Here is a 19518-nt window from a genome sequence, read left to right as displayed (position 1 = left end):
GGCAGATGCCCAAAACAAAGAGCAGGGTCTTCAGCTAACCTTACAGTAGCCGCCCCCTAACGGAGGCGCTCGACTCGGCCACATAGCCTAGTAGGCCGCAGCCTAAAGTTTTGTGGATGTGAGCCCCAGCAGAGCCGACTACCCAGGGGCAGCAGAGGAGAGGTCGGATGCCCACGCGTAGGGTAGTGGCTTCAGCCACCCTCACTGGGGCTGCCCCACATAGCTCCCGACCAGTGCGGCCTAAATTTTTGGCCAGATCCAGCCGTGTGAGGCACAGACCCGTGGGTGCTAAACCATCCGCTTCCCCAGCCCAACAATTGCAGCAGAGATCCCAGACGACATCCCTGCCCTAGTCACCAACCCCTAAGGTGGCAAGGAACCCTGCTCAACCCCCAGTTGTGCACCAGATAAAACCCGGCCAGCAGCAACTCCAACAAGCCCCCCTTAAGAGCCTGTGGTAAAAGCCAGCTCATAACCTCACCCGGAAGGGGGGGGGGCAGTGGAAGACCCACAGTGACCACTGAAATTTTGGAGGGGCTGGGTGGGGGGGGGAACCCCAGGGTCCCACCGTCCCAGGGAGGGGCCAACATCCACCCAAAACCCTCCAAAGGACCAGAGATCCCACCAAGAAACTAGGTCCTTACTCCTGACTAGGCAGAAAAAAAAGGTGCCTATAGCTGAGAGTGGGAGAATACCCCCTGGAACTGCCCCATAGTCAAGTCAAGCTTTTCATAGTCAAGCTTTTTCTTGCCTAGTGTATAACCCAATGGTCAAAAAGATAAGGAGCTGTGTCCGTCAATGAATGAGAGAAAACTCAATAATGATTTACTGCTAAAACCAATAGCCACTACTCCATATTCTTAATACTAGACCCCTCTGCAGATTTTGATACGGTTGATCACCTGCTCTTTCTCAATTTTCTCCTTTCTCTTGGCCTCCAAGATTCTGCTCTATCCTGGTTCTCCTCCTACCTATCACAGTGCTCTTTCAATGTTACCTACAACACTGAGGACCTTTCCACACCCTTTTTCTGTAGGGGTCTCCCAAGGCCTTGTTCTTGGAGCACTTCTCTTCTCGTTTATACCTCCTCCCTTGGTCACTTGATAACCTCCCACGGCGTCCAATACCATCTCTATGCTCATGACACCCAAAGTTACCTCTGTACTCCACACTTCACTCCTTCAGGCTGGGTGCACACTTGCGCGATGCGTGAACTAGCGTGATTCCTGTGCAGATTCCCACACCGCACCTGAATTGTCGACGGTTCACACTGACATCTGCGAACCGCTGCGGGTGTCAATGTAAAGTTAATGACACCCGCAGATCAGTCACAGATCACAGTGCGAACTGTAAAATGGTGCAGGAATCAGATCGCATAGGTGTGAACACGCATGCGATCAGATTCCAGTGCGGACCAAAAAAGGGTCCTGCACCATTTTGGTGCAAATGCAATTACAGCCAGTTTGTATGGCTGAATTCGCATTGCACAGACATCGCATGTGATCTGCACAGCAATGCTGTGCTAATCACATGCGATGTCTGATCACACAAGTGTGATCCCAGCTATAGTCTCCTCTCGCATTACTAACGGACATATCAGCATGGATGTCGCACTACTTTCTTAAACTAAGCCTCTCTAAAACAGAGCTGATGATAAACCGCTTCCCACCCATGCCAACCTTCCTGAAATCAATAATGCAACCATCAATTCCTCCCTTTACACCAAGGTACTAGGTGTAATCCTAGACTCTGACCTGTCCTTTGAGCCCTAAATCCAATCTTTATCAAAAGCTTGTAGACTTCACCTCCGTAACATCTCTAAAATTTGCCCCTTTTAACTAATTATACCACCAAGGTATTCGGTCACTCCCTTGTTATCCCTCATCTTGACTATTGCAACTCCCTTCTTAGGCTAAGTTCACATGTGGGCGATTTTGGGGCGTTTTTCTGCTCTAAGATCAGCTCAAAAACGCCTAACAAGACTAATCCTATTCATTTCAATGGCTCCTGTTCCAGCGTTTGACGTTTTAAGCAATACGCCCAACGCTCAAAAAAGTACATGAGCTTCTTTTTGGGCAGATTACAGGCTTTTTTCTTTTCCATTGGTCACTTGTCCGCCTAAAAATGCCTGCACAAAAACGCCTAAAAAAAAACTAAAAAATGCCTGTAAATAGCAACGCCAAGATGTGAAAGTAGCCTTAGTCCTACCGCTCCATAGGCTATCCCCAGTCTATCATGAATGGTGCTGCCAGACTCTTCTAGCTTACCAACTGCTCATTGTCTGCTACCCCTCTCTCCAATCCCTACACTGGCTTCCGATTGCCCAGCGAATCAATTTCAAAATACTAACATACAAGGCCATTCACAACTCTGCCCCGAGCTACATCACCAAACCGTCCTCTCTGCTCCTCCCTCCCATGCTGGTCTCCAGGATTTCTCCAGAGCCTCTCCTATACTCTGGAACTCTATCTCAATCTGTCCAGCTATTTCCTACTCTGGCTGCCTTTAGGTGATCCCTGAAAACTCATCCCTTCAGGGAAGCCGATCAAGGCTCCAACTAATCTTATCACTTCCATCAGCTCATTCCCCAGTTATAAACCTTTTGTACCACTTGCCCCACCCTCTTAGATTGTAACTCTTATGAGCAGGACCCCCTTGTATTTTATTGTAACTGTACTGTCTCACTTTCATATTGTGAAGTGCTGCAAAAATTGTTAGCGCTATATAAATCCTGCATATTATTCTAATTACTAAAACTGGTGCACACCAAAGCTGTGTATAGTAACCAATCAGCTTATTGTCAAAACTTAATTTGCCAAGCTGAAGTTAGAAGCTGACTGGTAAATATGCAGAGCTGCACCAGATTCTGCATGCTCCAGTTTTAGTAAATCTCCCCCAGTATGCTTACGTAGCCCTCACCTTTCTGTAACTAACTCCCTTCCTTAGTTCTTGCACACAGAATCTTCTTGTTTTTAAATCCCCATTAGGGCTCTTTCACACAGTCCGTCCGGCAGACGGACTCAGTTTATCTCAGCGGGGGATCGATCCGCCGATCCCCAGCTGAGCAGGAGGATGACAGCTGTTCTCCACACTGTGTGCGGAGACACAGCTGTCAGGTCCCCATGCATCTCCATGGAGGAATCGGATGGGAACGGACCGTCTGTCCGTTCTCATCCAATCCCATCCGCTGGACGGATGGAAAATAGGGTTTCCATCCATCCAGATTTGACGGATCGGATGTCAGCAGACATGTCTCCGCTGAAATCCGAAGGCCCCATATACATGCATGTGGTGACAGTTCAGATCCGCCAAAACAACGGACAGGCAGATCTAACGGTCCGCCTATGTGAAAGGGGCCTTAACAGCACTTTCATTTGCTGCAGTTAAGCAAAACCTTCTTCTGAAACTGTTCCATGCAGAAAACAAGGATACTGTATATTGTCTCTCTTGTTCCAAGGCCTGTACAGCATGCATGGGCCATTTTGTTTCTGCCTTAAGAGTCACATGCAGGTAACTTAGAATACTGAATGGGGTCCCAGCCACCCTTCCTAATTTGATAGACGTGCAGGAAGAAGAGTCTGTAGCCCGGAATTCACACCGCTTCTTTCAATGCCCCTGCACACCTCTCAAAATAGGCAGCCTAAAGCTGTATACTACACCAGTGCTCTTCTTCCAGCGTTCATACAGTAAAGAGGTCCAGTAATAACCCTCCCTTTCCCCTCAACCATTCACAAAATGCCTTGTATTCTGTCCACAGAATGCAAGGCATTCTTTGAATGGACAAGGGGAGAGGAAGGGTAGGTAATGAAAGATATCCCCCTTATCTGTTCACACAATGGCTTGGTGTGTTAATTCATTGTAATGCCATAAAAACAACCCCAGCTCTCTGCTCCTCCAGCACTGGGATATGGAGGGAGCAGCTGCCTCGGTCTCTCTGCGACTCACCAAGAGGCTGAGCCAGCTGCCAGTCCAGGCTTCTGGGTGGATCCTGACCATATGGTCGGGATATTTTTTTAGAGCCTGGGCCTGGCTCTGTGACAAAGCCTGCTGTCGGCCTAAAATGGGTCTCAGGAGTACCGAACCAACTGCACTCTTGTAATCCCCAGGAGAAGTAAAGGCAAAAGAGCTTTGACTATACTTTTCCTTTAGACGGCCTTAACATAACATGCATGAACACATGACATGCTGGTAGGTTAAAAAGCCACCATCTAAATTGGCCCTAGAATGTAAGTTAAGGACTGTAGATTGTAAGCTCCTTAAGGGTAGGGACTGTTGCGAATGTACAATATAAATATAAAGCACTGTGGAAATTGGCATTTGTCACAAACACTAACCAGGCTGGCAATATGTATAAAACAACCCTTTTAGGTCATCTTAAAAAAAAAAAAGTGAAATAATTTAGAATAAAAAACAAGTATAACCTTTCAGGCCATCTTAGATAATTTGGTATAAAACCAGTTCTAACAATATGGCAAAGCTAAATACATTTACCATGGATAAATGTGTCTTTAGCACAAACAAGTCAAATGACTAAATACGTTGACTCCTTAGGAATAATAAAGTCTTTTAAAATACCTATGCACATTACCATTTCATGTGATTGCTGTTTACTGCTTAAAGTGGTTGTAAATGTCAGACATGAAATTTGAACAAAGCATATCCCTCTATAGTGTAATTAATTAAAAGCATTTGTCTGCTGCTTCATTCCTCTACTATCAGGATGACTCACTTCTGACAAATTTTCCTAGCCCCAAGAGAAAAAAAAAAAAAAATAGTGAGGAGAGCGGTCTCCAACAGATTGCCAGCCTCAGTTTTGTTCTTGTGTGCCATGTAAAGAGGGGTGTCCCTTTCCTCCAATCAACTCAGTTATCCTCACTGAGTTCTGTAGAGTAACTTCAGCTCTCCACACCTATTTTTTTCTGATCTCTCAGACAAGCTTATAAATTCAGCACTATAAACTGATGTAGAGAGGACTGCAGGTAGACAGGTACAACTTGCATAGAAGGATTTGTTTAATTTTTGTATAAGGCCAGTCACTTCACTAGGCATATGTAAGGGTTTACAACCACTTTAACTATACAAATGTCAAAGAGGAACTGCAGGTAGGAGACTGGAACTGTGGGGGGAATGGTGTAAATAGGGGCAGAGGACATTACTGGTAATGGAAGTGGATGTCAGGGAAGTGTGAGAACAATTGTGAAAGGGGCAGAGGAGGATGATGTAAAGGGGGAGCTGAGGACACTCATCAGGAGAGGATCTTGATGTGAAAGGGGAGGGGACTGATGTGCACCGTCCCACAAGGATCACCAATGGGAATAGACCAGTCCAGTGACTCCCCAGGGGGGCTAAAAGGGCATTGAGTTAAAAAGTATATGTCGGAAAGTGTCATGTTTTCAAGTGTCAATGCTTGTCCATACTATTGGACAGCAGGGAAATAGGTATAGGGTTCGGCGTTAAAAAAAAAAAAAAAAAAAAAAAAAATGCTCACCTACTCTTTCACTGGTATTAGGCCCTGACAGTCCAAGGGGCTGCTCTATATATTGTATATATAATTATATAGAGCAGCCCCTTGGAGTGTCAGGTCAGACTTACCATCTGATCGCCAAGGAGCTAGCAGACCTAATACCTAATGATTTCTCAGGATCCATCTTGAACATACCTTATGCCTCATGGCCCTTACTGAGCGACCTTTCCCAGCCCTTCCAATATAGGACTTTGGATATGTCTCCTGTGACCCTCCACAAGACAAAAAACCTCCCTCCACCTCCATTCTCCACAGCCTATGGGCAATTTCTCTATGGAAAACCAAAAGAGATCGGAAGGGAGGACCTTTCTCTTTGGCCTGAGATTTAGCCTCCTCTGATGCTTTTTTACCTTTACTGACATACCCTGGGTAAGCATAAATTATATTCATATGAACCCTTTTGCCATGTAGAACTCTTTATGCAAATGCGCAGATACACTCTTGGGAACTGTTAATTGCAATATATCCCTTTGTGTTTTTTCTATCACCTTGTTCCTTTATAACGCTGTATTGGATCACTATGATATATACTTCTTCAAATACATTATGCACACTTTTTGATTTTTGTATATTTATTTCTCAATAGACAGACATACCCTGTGCTACATCCCCTGAAGAAGGAAATTTACTTTCCGAAACATGTTGGGTTAATTGGTATCGAAATGCTATCCTTATGGCCTCACCCCCTGCCTGTTAGCACATCTGGTAAAACCATTCTAGCACAGATGACTGACCTAATGTGGTATACTAATGCCTGTATTTTATTCATTATGTTTGGTTTGACTGTCTTTTAGAAATGTACAATAAACTTTGACCAATTTTAAAAGTTATCTTGAGTGCTGTCTGTATTTAAACCCCACGGAATTGGGACCACCATTTTCCTGTTCTATATTTAAGCAGGGGGGACAGCCTTACACTCTTATTACTCATCCACCACACAACCATCCTCCCCGTTTTCTGCTTTACACCATACTTCGTAATCCAACCCCAACCAGTATGCCAGTAGTAACTGATCACACTGGCAGTTTAACGTATACACGACAAACCAATCTGATGGAACGTTTCTTTATTAGGTTAGAAGAAAGCATTTAATCAAAGAGCCCAAATCCCATGTCTTCATCAGACTCTTCAGATTCTTCCTTTACTTCTTCTTTCTTTTCAGCTGAAAAGGTAAAAAAATAAAATGATGGATTCCAATTCTTCAGAGCAACTATGCTTAAAAATCAGATACATATACACATACATACATATATACACATACACACACACACACCATGTACAGGTGCATCTCGTAAAATTAGAATATCAAAAAGTTAAATTTATTTCAGTAATTCAATTTAAAAAGTGAAACTCATTTTATATAGATGCGTTACACACAAGATGATTTGGGGAGCCATGTCATCTGCTGGTGTTGGTCCACTGTGTTTTCTCAAGTCCAAAGTCAGCGCAGCCCTCTACCAGCAAATTTCAGAGCAGTTCATGCTTCCCTCTGCTGACAAAGCCTTATGGAGATGCGGATTTTATTTTCCAGCAGGACTTGGCACCTGGCCACACTGCCAAAAGTACCAATACCCAAGTATTTGAGTGCAAACTATGCTGTACATACTTATCAGGAAGCCAACATTTCCGTATTAAAAATCCCCCCCCCTTTTTTTTTTTTAATTGTTCTTATGTAATATTCTAATTTTCCGAGTTAATTTTGGGGCTTTCACTAGCTGTAAGCCAGGGATCCACAAACTACGGCCCTCCAGCTGTTGCGGCACTACACATCCCATGAGGCATTGGAAAACTGACATTCACAGACATGACTAGGCATGATGGGAATTGTAGTTCCTGAACAACTGGAGGGCCATAGTTTGAGGACCACTGCTGTAAGCCGTAATAATCAAAATTTAAGAAAGAAATGCTTGAAATCTATCACTCTGTATTGCATCTATACAGGAGTTTCACTTTTTGAATTTAATTACTGAAATAAATTGACTTTTTGATGATAGTCTAATTTTAGGAGATGCACCTGTGTTAGTAGGAAAGCCACATAAAGTAGCAGAAAAAACACCCCAAAAAAACAAAAAATTTTTTAAAATGAATGCAAATTACCCCACAGCAAATATATAAGAATTAGATCACCTTTAACTACTTACTGACTGTAGGCCATCATAGGATGTTCTAGGTTGGCAGTGGATATACCCCGATGCCTGCAGCTATAGGCATTATCACAGTATTAACATTTTCAGCCGGTGGTTGGCTTCAATGTAGAAGTGATTAGAGTGGCTAAATAGCCATTCGCACACTTCTGCGGGTGGCGGAATATGGTCCCACCTCTCCAGTCCGATTGCGGAGCCCAGGAGTACTCCAACCAGTGGCTACAATAGACGTTGTTCCTCCCTCTGTGACCCAGGAACCATAAGTGACGAGATTTCGTCACTTCCAGTTCAGTCTCTGTTTACCTGCCTGCAAGCAGCCAGGAAAGCAGCCGATCAGACTGATCTATGTCTGATATGCTGCATTGGAGGCAAAAAGATCTGGGGTCTAATAGACCCCAGATCTCTCCATAAAGAGGACCTGTCATGACCCATGCTGTCACAAGGGATGTTCATCCCATGTGACATGTGACCGCAATAAGGTTTTCCCGGAGCAGTTTTAGGGCATTAAGATTAGCTTATTAACTGTAATGGAATAGACATTTGTGGAGCAGTTTTAACGCGCCTTAACACTCGTCAATCGCTTTAGAACTGCCCATAGGGCATTTGGGGAGCATTTTTTAACTCATTAACGCTTGTAAAACGACTGTGCAACACACATACTAAAGCTCATTAGTGAGTCTAATGCCCAAACTAGCATTTGTTTAGCGTTAGAAATTTAATCAAGTGTGAACAAGCCCTAAGTACTGTAGTTTGGTGCCATTCCACAAGCATACACAATTTTAAAGCGTGATATGTTTGGTATCTATTTACTCAGCATAACAACTTATACATTTTACCAAAAAATGGGTATTATGCACAATAAAATTCATTAAAGTGTATTCCCCCCCCCTTAAAAAAAAAAGTGTAAGAAACCGCTGCGCAAATACCATGTGACCTGAATTGTAAAACCCACCATTTTATTCGCTAGGGTCTCTGCTTCAAAAAAGCAAAAAAAAAAAAAAAAAGTACATAACGTTTGGGGTTCTAAGTAATTTTTTTTGCAAAAAAAAAAAAAAAAGTCGATTTTAACATGTAGGAGATAAGTGTGAGAATTGGCCGGCTGGCAAGTGGTTAAAGAAGAATTGCTTAGCTGAATGGCTCTATAAATAGGCATGTAGCGAATTACTCACTACACTTTCGCAGGAGCACAGTATTAAGGCTATGAAGATCTGTTTGTTCACACTACTCTACAGTATGCCTACCACCACTAGGGAAAGAGTTGTTTAATCAGGTGCAAATCAACACAAATATAAAAAGGCATTACTGGTTAAAAAGCACCCTTAGCTATTTCCAATCAATATCTGCACAACCCCATGTCTAATCCTAGCGTTTTATTGATCAAACTCTTTACCAAAAACAGCATGCATCTAAGAGGTGGAATAAGTGGTCAAATACACATTCAGAGGAAATATACATTTGGCAATTACCTGGTGCAGCAGCTCCACCAGCAGCTGGAGCTGATGCAGGAGCAGCAGACACGGCGCCCCCAGATGGTACTGAACACAGCTTTGAAAGGCCTACGGAGAATAAAATAATATAAATGTCAAAGTGATTTTTATTGAAGTATAACAAATTTTTAGCTAAGTACAGCCAACAATACCAAGATACTGAATTTGTCAGACAGGGATATCTAGCAGCGCTCTGAGAATCCCTTACAGACAGCCTAATTTCCAGTACATGCCAACCTCGAACAAGGAGTACACGTAGACCCAAGGTGCTAACCATATCCACTTTCAGATGTTCTGAAATCAAACAGCCAGCTAAGCTTTTACATGCCTTGAACCTAATGTAATCAGGAGCCATTGGCTCATGCAGCTGTCAGTCAAATCCTGTGAGAAGGGAGCAGGAGACATTGCCGAAGCACTCTGAGTGTATATGGGCACATATAGAACGGTTCAGGATCGCGCCCATACAGGTGCCATACTTTTCTTACTAGGAGGCACCTGCAGGAAAGGGGGGGCAGGCAGCGCTGATTGGGGACTTCAGTAAGAAACCACTCTGTGCAATATTACACAGAGCAGGCAAGTATAGCATTTTAAGTTTAATTTACACCTAGGCAATTTAAATTGCAGACAGATTTGCCTTGATTCTGCCCGCGTTTGGGTGACCGTCGCGATTGGCTGTGATTTAGTGCATGAGAAGCGTGGAAAAATGACGGCGCAATTGGGGTGCCATTAAGAAGTAATGGCATTGCAAACGCATCCCGCGTTTTGCAATCACGGTGATTGCGGCGCCTACGATTCAAATCGCCTAGGTGTGAATGGAGCCTTAAAAGTTTGCCCTTACAACCACTTGACAATAGGAATTTGTACCCTCAATTAAGAGAAAGCTTCAGATTAGATTTCAGTAAAAACTATTCCCTACAACAAAGGGAGTAACATTCCTAGATTATTTAGGAGACTATTTCATACTGGTATGATCAGGAAACAACTATGTGCGTTGTTGGATCACAAATGCCCCAACCAAAACTCTTGACTCTAAAATGTATTGCACAGCAGCTCTATGGAAACAAATGAACAGATCCAGCCAAGAGAAATTGGGGGGGGGGGGGGGGGGAGGAGGAGATGTCAGAAAGCTGGAAATTGAATATGTACTTTAAGGAGCTATGAAAATGCTTTTAAAACCAGACCTAAGAAAATAAAGTTAACATTGTGGTTTTTATCTTTTGCTACTAACCAGCATTGATGAGGTCATCGACATTTTTTCCACCAAGCTCAGATATAACCTAAGAGAAAATACAAGAGGAGGTTAAATATATACAGTAACCACTGTGATAAAACACTGTTCAGAATAGCTTAAAGCCCAAAAGTGGAACTTGCGCTTTAAAAACTCCCAACATGCCACTTTTGGCATGTCTTTTTTTTTTTTTGGGGGGGGGGGGGGGGGGGGGCAGCGGGTACCTAGATTTGACAGGTACACGTACCCATTTCCGCACCCAGGCAGAAGTTCTCCTCTCCTCCACGTCAGAGGTCCCAAAAGATTGCCTGGCCATTCATGACGTGCAGCGCGACTCGCACACCCGACTGTGAAGCCTCAAGTGGTCACAGCCAGGTGCGCTGCCGAGAGGAGAAGGAGAGGAGTGAGGCTTTGAGCGGCCGCATCGCTGGACCGTGGGACAGGCGAATAGGTTTAATAAAAGGCAGCAGCTACACTTTTTGTATCTGCTGACTTTTAATTAACAAAAACGAGTAGCACTCCACTTTAACAGTTAGGCCCCTTTCACACTATTGCGACGCAATTTTACCGCGATTTTGAAAGCAATGGCAAGGCTATATGCCTCAAAACGCATTAAAATCGTGGCAAAGTAGTGCAGGAACTACTTTGAAGTCGGTGCGACTTCAAAACGCACTGATATGAATGGGGCTCATTGAAAATAATGGAAAACGACTTGTCATGCGTTTTTGCGGTCCAAAATCGCAGGACAAGTCGCACTAGTGTGAATGGGGCCTTAGAGGTTATCTCCCCCCTCCACCTAATCCAAACACAAGGTGTAGATACCATCACCATGCTCCCTCACAGCAGTCCTATAAAATACCCAGTACATGTGGATATGGAGGACCATACGACCAACTCCTTTTAATCACTTGATGCAGTGTAACGCCTACGCTTTGTATAGCTTCCACAGACCGACACTGAGTTTCCAGGAGGGGTTTCTACTGAAGGCTCTCCATCAGGTGAACAGGTCATTATTGAATATAACCATTAATCGCTTAGGATGGGGCTACCAAGGGAACCAGTTACTTTGCACAGAATAAGAAAGCAACAAGTTCACTCGAATGTACACAGGAGGGAAAATAGAATGTTTTGTCAAAAACAGAAAGCACTGGAAGACGAAAAAAAAAAAACACTGCTCCACAACCGCTCCTCCTTCAGCTGCAAAAGCAGTGGCTGGAGATTTACATATACCCCATGATGCTTTGCAGCAGAAATTAAACCCCTGTATTATTCTGCAGGCACTATCACCCAATAAACATGAATGTCGCCATGCTGCCACCGCACTGCATCCAATGCAAGTGGTGATACAGCATTTAGGGTGTCAGAACAGGCAGGGAGGTGGCAACATATTGCCTCCTCACTGCCTGGTAAACACCTCTGGAAAGCAATCAGAGTGCAGATAGCTTTTCGAAACAGCAGTAGTTCTTTGCTGTTTGTCTGAACAAGCCCTAAACGAGTCCAGAGTCTTCAATCAAATTACATTTGTGTGCTCTTTAAAAACACAATCATGCGCAGATTAAATAGGAATTTGCTTTTCAAGCAAGTGGGTAATAGAAGTGAAAACAGATATCTTTCCCATAAAGATACTCTCCTCCTGTGCACATCACATGTGATGTCTGTGCAAATGCGAATTCATCCACACAGTTGTATGGCTGAGCTTGCATTGGATTCGCACAAAAAAAAAAAAAAAAAAAAAAAAAAAAAAAAAGGTGCAGGAACCCTTTTCCCTGCACTAGATCCGTTCCGATTCCTGTCCGAATTCACAGTTCGCACTGCGAACCGATCTGGGGGTGTCATTAACTTTGTAATGACACCCGCAGCGGTTCGCAGAGTGTTGTGTGAACTGCCTGCAGGGGAGAGGTGATGCAGGAACCCGCACTAGAATCGCGCTGGTTCCTGCATCCGATATGTGTGAACCTAGGCTTAAATGGTCAATATATCCCGTGCACAGGAGTTCAGTCATCTGAACACATGGGCGCTTGCTCAGTGTACATTCCAAATACGACTGCATGCAGGCTGCATGTTATTGCAAAAGAGATGTGCAATAAAGAACTTCCCTGCTCAGAACTTTAGTTTCATTTTAAGCAGTTACCGAAAGTTTTCTTTTCCTTTTGGGATACATGTTTTAACTAAGTGAAGGAATGCTGACCACTGTAAGTGTTAAATGGTTTCTGTCTCATCTCCAACTGCCATTTTTACTAGACAGCTTGGTCTGCTAAAGGAATTTGAAAAAAAAAAAAAAAAACAGCAGGATTACCAGTTAATAAAGTTACAGTTTGGGTGCAGAAAAATGTGGACTGCTAATGTTAATGCCAGTGACATGTCATTTTTATTTTGCTTTTTTACAAGTCCGCATGTAGCGTCAGATTTAGAACATCCACATCATTACTAAGCAAACATCTCATTACAACACACATAAGAAGGTAACCAGTATAGAGCTTATTTACCTTATCTAGGCGCTCTCCATCAGCATCGATTCCTACGCTGGACAGTATTTTCTTTAGATCTTTGGCTGAGGGGTTGCTGTTGCCACCAAGGGTGGCAAGCAGGTAAGCGGCCATGTAACGCATTCTGCAATTATAAGAAAAAGTTTAGGGCGACGCTGTACATTTATATACAAGTGCATACATTATCCCCAAAGTGAATATTCATGATTTATTGAATTGATGACTGAATTCCTAAAAGGATTGTAAATAAATGTGCATATATCATAAATACTGCTCATAAAAAAATTTGTCAGTTAAGTATCAGAGGGGGTTGTTAATCAGTTTCAGCTGCTTTGGTGTAAATTAAATGAACAGGTCCTCTAAGTGGGCAACATAGAGATGACCCCCAAAACAGAAATGGTTTTACAGGTGAAGGACACTGATATTTTTTTCCCCTACTTATCTTTCCTGTTTTTCACTAGTCTTGCATTTGGCTAGGGTCAGTGTCACTACTGGTAGCATTGGACGATACCTGGACCCTATAGAGGTTGCACAGGAAGTCCAATTCTCCAGGATGGCACATCAATAGGTGCCATTGCCAGAAGATTTGCTGTGTCTCCCAGCACAGTCTCAAGAGCATGGAGGAGATTCAAGGAGGTAGACAGTTACTCTAGAGGAGCTGGACAGGGCAGTAGAAGGTCCTTAACCCATCATCGGGACCGGTATCTGCTCCTTTGTGCAAGGAGGAACAGGATGAGCACTGCCAGAGCCCTACCAAATGACCTCTAGAAGGCCACTGGTGTGAATATTTCTGACCAAACAATCAGAAAGACTTCAGGAGGGTGGCCTGAGGGCCAGATGTCCTCTAGTGGGCCCTGTGCACTGTGGTGCTTAATTGGCATTTGCTAGTGAACACCAGAATTGGCAGGTCTGTCACTGGCACCCTGTTCTTTTCACAGATGAGAGCAGGTTCACCCTGAACACGTGACCACCCTGAACACGTGACCACCCTGAACACGTGACAGACATGAAAGGGTCTGGAGAAGCCGTGGAGAATGTTCAGCTGCCTGTAACATCGTTCTGCATGACCGGTTTGGTGGTGGGTCAGTGATGGTCTGGGTAGGCATATCCATGGAGGGAACCACAAATCTCTACAGGCTAGACAATGGCACCCTGACTGCCATTAGTTATCGGGATGAAATTCTTGGACCCATTGTCAGACCCTACGCTGGTGCAGTGGGTCCTGGGTTTCTCCTGGTGCACGACAATGCCCGGCCTTATGTGGCGAGAGTATGCAGTCAGTTTCTGGAGGATAAAGGAATTGATATTATTGAATAACCCCCACGCTCGCCTGCTCTAAATCCAATAGAACACCTCTGGGACATTATGTTTCAGGCCATCCGACTCTGCCAGATTGCACCTCAGTCTGTTCAGGAGCTCAGTGATGCCCGGTGTAACGTTAAAAAACCATACCCCGTGGAGAAACCATACCCTCGTCACTTCCGGGCTGAAACAGCTAAGCAGCGCAGCAGTGCGCATGCTCAGAGCCCCGGATACGTGATTGAACATTAAAGAATTAGACAAGTACGCATGCTCGGTGGGCATGAAATTCTCACGGCACTGTGTCTAATGTAAAACTTGCGGCGCTTACATTAAAACAGCTCATCTGAAACGTAAATCATCTCCGCTCTTCGCCCTGTCACTGCCCTCATCTCCGGTAATAAATATAAAAGCGGTGGCGGGTGTATGTGATGTAAATGTGACGGCGATCGTGGCTCCGTGATCCGCTTTTATATTTATTACCGGAGATGAGGGCAGTGACAGGGCGAAGAGCGGAGATGATTTACGTTTCAGATGAGCTGTTTTAATGTAAGCGCCGCAAGTTTAACTACCGTGAGAAATCCATACCCTCCGTAGCGGAACCGGAAGTGACGAGGGTATGGTTTTCTCACGGGTATGGATTTTTCACGGAACACCCTGGTCCAGATCTGGCAGGAAATACCACCTGACACATCCGTCGTCTTAGGAGCATGCCCCGACATTGTCAGGCATGCATACAAGCATGTGGGGGCCATACAAACTACTGAGTAAAGCCCCGTACACACGTACCGAATGTCGGCCGAACGATTGGCCGTCTTTTGTCCGGTGCTGTCCTGTCGGCTGAAAAGTACAAAAGACTGCACACGAATTTTGTCGGCCAACAACAGCCGACTGCAGAAGTGATGTCATGTGATGGTTAACTTTCCGTGTGTTTCTTCTCTGAGCATGCCCAGTCTTGCTAATCTGCTGTTTGTCGGCCGAATTCTGTACTGACTGGCGAACAATCGGCCGTTCTGGTGTTGGCCAACAAAAATTTTAGAGCCTGCACGACAGATTCTGTTCGGCCGAAAAGTCGCTGTTGGTTGTCGGAAGCATCATACTAACAAGCCGACAACCGGCCGATCGTTCGGCGGCCGAATATTTACGGCCGACAATCGGTACGTGTGTAAGGGGCTTAAGTTGCTGCAATGACATTTCAGCAAAACAGATGAGCCTGCTGCATAACTTTTTTACTTTGATTTTCGGGGTGTCTTTGAATTCAGCCCTCTGTAGGTGATCATTTTCACTTCCATTAAACGATGTGGCATTCTTTTGTTCCCAACACATTACCCAGTCCATATCAGTATAGCTCGCAAGCATATTTTTCCCCATTGAGATCTGATGCGCTTTCAAAGTGTTCCTTTCATTTTTTTTTTGAGCAGTGTATACACACACACACACACACACACACACACACATTAATCAAGTGGTAGTAAACACTGCTAGAATATTTGTACCTACAAGGAAGCCTATACCAAAGCTTACCCATAGGTACAAGGAATGTCTCCGAAACTTGCACCGTTAAGGAGATATTCAGTGTTACTCCCCCCCAGCACTCACTGGAAAACCAAGCTGGAGAGGGGAACAGAAGCAGCTGACTTTGGCTCTCAGCAGCAAGCTGATTGCTGGAGCCAGCTGTCAATCAGGCAGCTGGGTGGATCCCAACAATATGGTCAGGATCCTTCTAAAGCCTGGGTTGGCTCTGTGCTGACAGCGCGATTTGCCCCACTATAAGCTGACTCGAGAGCAAAAGTAAGTGCATCCCTGTGACCCAGAAGAGAAGTACGACCAAAACTCTTTTAAACTGGTTTAAATTACAATATACTAACCATGTATTAGTAACTCACAAATTACATTCAAGTGCTCTCAGCTACCTCCAGGAGTCGCCTGTTTACAGCATGGGCCCTGAAGGTCTGCCACGGTAAGCTGGACCTTCAGAGCGCATAAGTCAATGACATCATTGGCTGCAAGCACTCTGAATATCTCCTAAACTGTGCAAGTTTAGGAGATATTCACAGTACCTACAGGTAAGCCTTATTATAGGCATACCTGTAGGTACAAGTTAAAAGAGAATTTACTTCCTCTTTCATTCTCCACGGTCCCACTGTATGTAGGAATGTAGACTTTTAAATTGCAAACTTTAACGAGCAGGGCCCTCTGATTCCTCCTGTAATGAATTGTATTGTATCTATTCTGTCTGCCCTCATGTTGTAAAGCGCTGCCCAAACTGTCAGCACTATATAAAATCCTGTACAATAATAAATCCACCCTCTCATTTCAAAGATGGACTAGGAAACATGGGGTTTGAGGTGTGCACAGAGCAGTACACAAGACTGCAACTAACCTGCACTGCTCAGTCCAAACAGAAGTGAGGGGGAGAAGGAGAGGTTTTGGGAGCTCAGAGGATGTGAGGCAGAAAAACATAGTACAAAATAATTACAGTAAGTTTCCTACTTATGAAGTTCTGTTCCTAGAGCTTGTTCTTAAGTCATAGATCAGTGCTTACATACAAGGGCTGTGAGCACTGATTAGTGTCTTTTACGGGGGGTAGAGAGGGAATCGCTGCAACAACATTGCTTGTGTTGGTATGGCGATCTGTCAGTTTTTGCTGGGTTGAATGAAAAAAAAAAACAAAAACATGCAAACGCACTTTCGGATCTTTGAAAGTTCCTAAGTCGAAGATTTGTATGTAGGGGACTTATGCCCCGTACACACTTTCAGATAATCGGACGACTTATCGTTCGCATTTTGTTGCATGATACTAACATCGAATTCAACAATGCGTACAAACCGTATGATTTTTGTTGTACGATTCTGGAAAAGCTTCCTGGTTGCTTAGCTACGTATCAGATGGTGCAAAACAAAAACAATGGCAGCCAGGCTTTTTCCATGCTATTTCTGATCATGCGCGGTCTTTGTCGATCGATTTTTAGCGGACGCATAGTGTACTGACGAAATGATTGTCGTTCGCGAGGCTGTTGTACGACAGAAGTTTTCCCGTTTGTCCCTTCAGATTTTGTTGGATGAACTGTCGTGTTCGGCTGTCGAAAGCGGTGTACTAACGATCAGATTTTCGTGCGATCAGATCGAAAGCGAGTTTTGTCGTACGATTATCGGAACGTGTGTACGGGGCATTACTGTACATGAAAAAAATAGTTTAGAGGGCCATTAAGTAGTGGATGTGTATGGATTATTTTAGCAAAGAAGGCCTCATGTACACTGCAGCTGGTAAACGACTGTTTGAGCATTTGAGCGTTTTTCTCAGCAGCCCCTGAACACTCCTTAATGTTATCTTATGGGTACATGTACACTCAGGTATTTATAGTAGTTTGGAAGCAGTTGAGGTTAGAAGTATTTTTTTTAAAGCAAAAATTAGCATTCAGGACGGTAGTTCAGGGGCATTTGAAATGTAACAGCATCTAAACCTGGTAGTTTTTCCTTTATAGACGTTTTTAATGGGGAATCATATCTGAATATTTGCAATCTTAAAAAAACAGACTTTCCAGAACCCTTGTATATTGGAGGGAGAGTGAGAGATTTTACTGATCTGTAAAATACGCTCCTAAATGCAAACGCTCATGAACGCCGCAAAATGCGGCATGTAAAAGAGGCAAAACAGACATTTTAACTGTCGGTTACTAGCTGTCAAATTGTAGCGTTCAGAAGAGGTTTTCAAATGTCCCGTGTACACGAAGCCTTATGGGCCATACACACTAAGATATTCTGAAGACTTTTTCCTTTAGATTTCCCAAAATCATATAATATGAAGGTCAAACCTAAACACTTCCAATTTGTATGCAATCTGGCAGGCCCTTGCACTACATAGAAAAGGTAAATCTGAAGGAAAAAGTCTTCAGAAAATCTTATAGTGTGTCTGGCCCTTTAGGATATCATTCAGACCTTGTTCTCACTTGGTGATCTGGAATCCTGAGGGAGAATCAGCGCGATTCTGCCCGCAATGCCAAATGGTGCTAAAACACACATTTGGGTGCCGATTCTTAATATTTGCCACGCCAAGCACAGGGTGATTCTGCTGTGATTGTTGCTCGAAAAAGCAAAACTGCACATGCAATAACTCACCTGGCTTGGTGCCCAAGTGTGCTTTAGCTTCTTTGCCGAAAAAAGAATGCACATTGGGCAACCCATTCAAGTGAACGGCTGCCCTATGTGCGACACATGGAAAGCACGTACATGGCTCTTAAGGCCCCTTTCACACTTGTGCGACTTGAAAAAGTCACGCAATTTTGCCGTGATGTTGACTGGACCTGAAGCTATGTCTTTGGTCCTCAAAACGCATTAAAATCGGGCCAAAGTAGTGCAGGAACTACTTTGAAGTTGCTGCAACTTTAAGTTGCACATATATGAATGGGTATCATTGGAAAACATGGCAAACGACATGTCGTGCAACTCTGATGTCCAAAAGTTGCATGACAAGTTGCACAAGTGTGAAAGGGGCCTAAGCCCTGAATATCAGGGTGGCAGCAGCCGGTCCGGCTTCGAAGGGGCATAATCGAAAAAGGGCTTCTGATCGACATGCCGATCAGCCGCTGACCAATGTGTTGTGGCGAGGGGGGGGGGGGGGCAACGCACAATAGCTAAGTGAGATTACTGTACTAAAAGCGGTCTGGCACAGATGGTATGGAAACATAAAAAGAAATCATGTAATGGCATCAGTAACTTGGCACATGGAAAGTGTGCCAACTTCTATATCTATACATTTCCCCAACTAGGGATGCCATCTCATCCCTTTAAACCAGGAGACACATATTACACAGGTTCTGTGGCTGATGAAGGTGGTAATTAAACTCACTTAGTGCATTATATTAGCCTAAGGACCTGTGTAATATTTGGCCTGGTATAAAGGGGTGAGGTGGCAATCTTACCCCCCCCCCAACACACAGCCATCTGCCCAGTGAGTGCTCAGCATGGCTCCTAACTTCTCTCAGCTCCCCCCATACCCCCTCCATCACTATAAGGAGGAGAATTCCTCCCTCACACGATATATAATCAGCACAGTCGGTCCACACATCCCCGAATGCACTCACTTTAAGTCTATAAAGACACGAAACGATGTGCACGCTCCTGATCTCCGGCTTCGAGAGGGAAAGAGAGAGACACGGGGTTTCCTACGCAAAGAAGCAAGGACCTGACAGTTCAAAGGTCAACATCGTATTCTCGCTCAAAACCACTTCAGCACGGCATATAACGTTCTTAATATCACTTAATATATTATGTAAAGATTTCTATGTGATTTGAGTCAGCTTATTAATAATTGAGTTACTCAAGGTTTCCCAGATAGCTAATGCGCATG

At 44.1% G+C, this 19518-nt stretch overlaps 1 pseudogene across 1 annotated transcript; it reads right to left on the bottom strand.

The window, feature by feature from the left end:
• Positions 1-6573: 6573 nt before the first annotated feature.
• On the bottom strand, positions 6574-19390 carry LOC309547125 (large ribosomal subunit protein P2-like; annotated as a pseudogene). The gene is made up of 5 exons (XR_014226159.1): positions 19253-19390; positions 12870-12993; positions 10384-10432; positions 9135-9224; positions 6574-6686 (listed from the first exon to the last, which is right to left on the bottom strand). The product of XR_014226159.1 is annotated as a large ribosomal subunit protein P2-like (transcript).
• Between the last annotated feature and the right edge of the window lie 128 nt (positions 19391-19518).

This window comes from Pelophylax lessonae, assembly GCF_965119305.1.
Source record: "Pelophylax lessonae genome assembly, chromosome: 2".
NCBI classification, from domain to species: Eukaryota; Metazoa; Chordata; class Amphibia; order Anura; family Ranidae; genus Pelophylax; species Pelophylax lessonae.
This window is presented reverse-complemented; position numbering and strand designations above follow the sequence as displayed.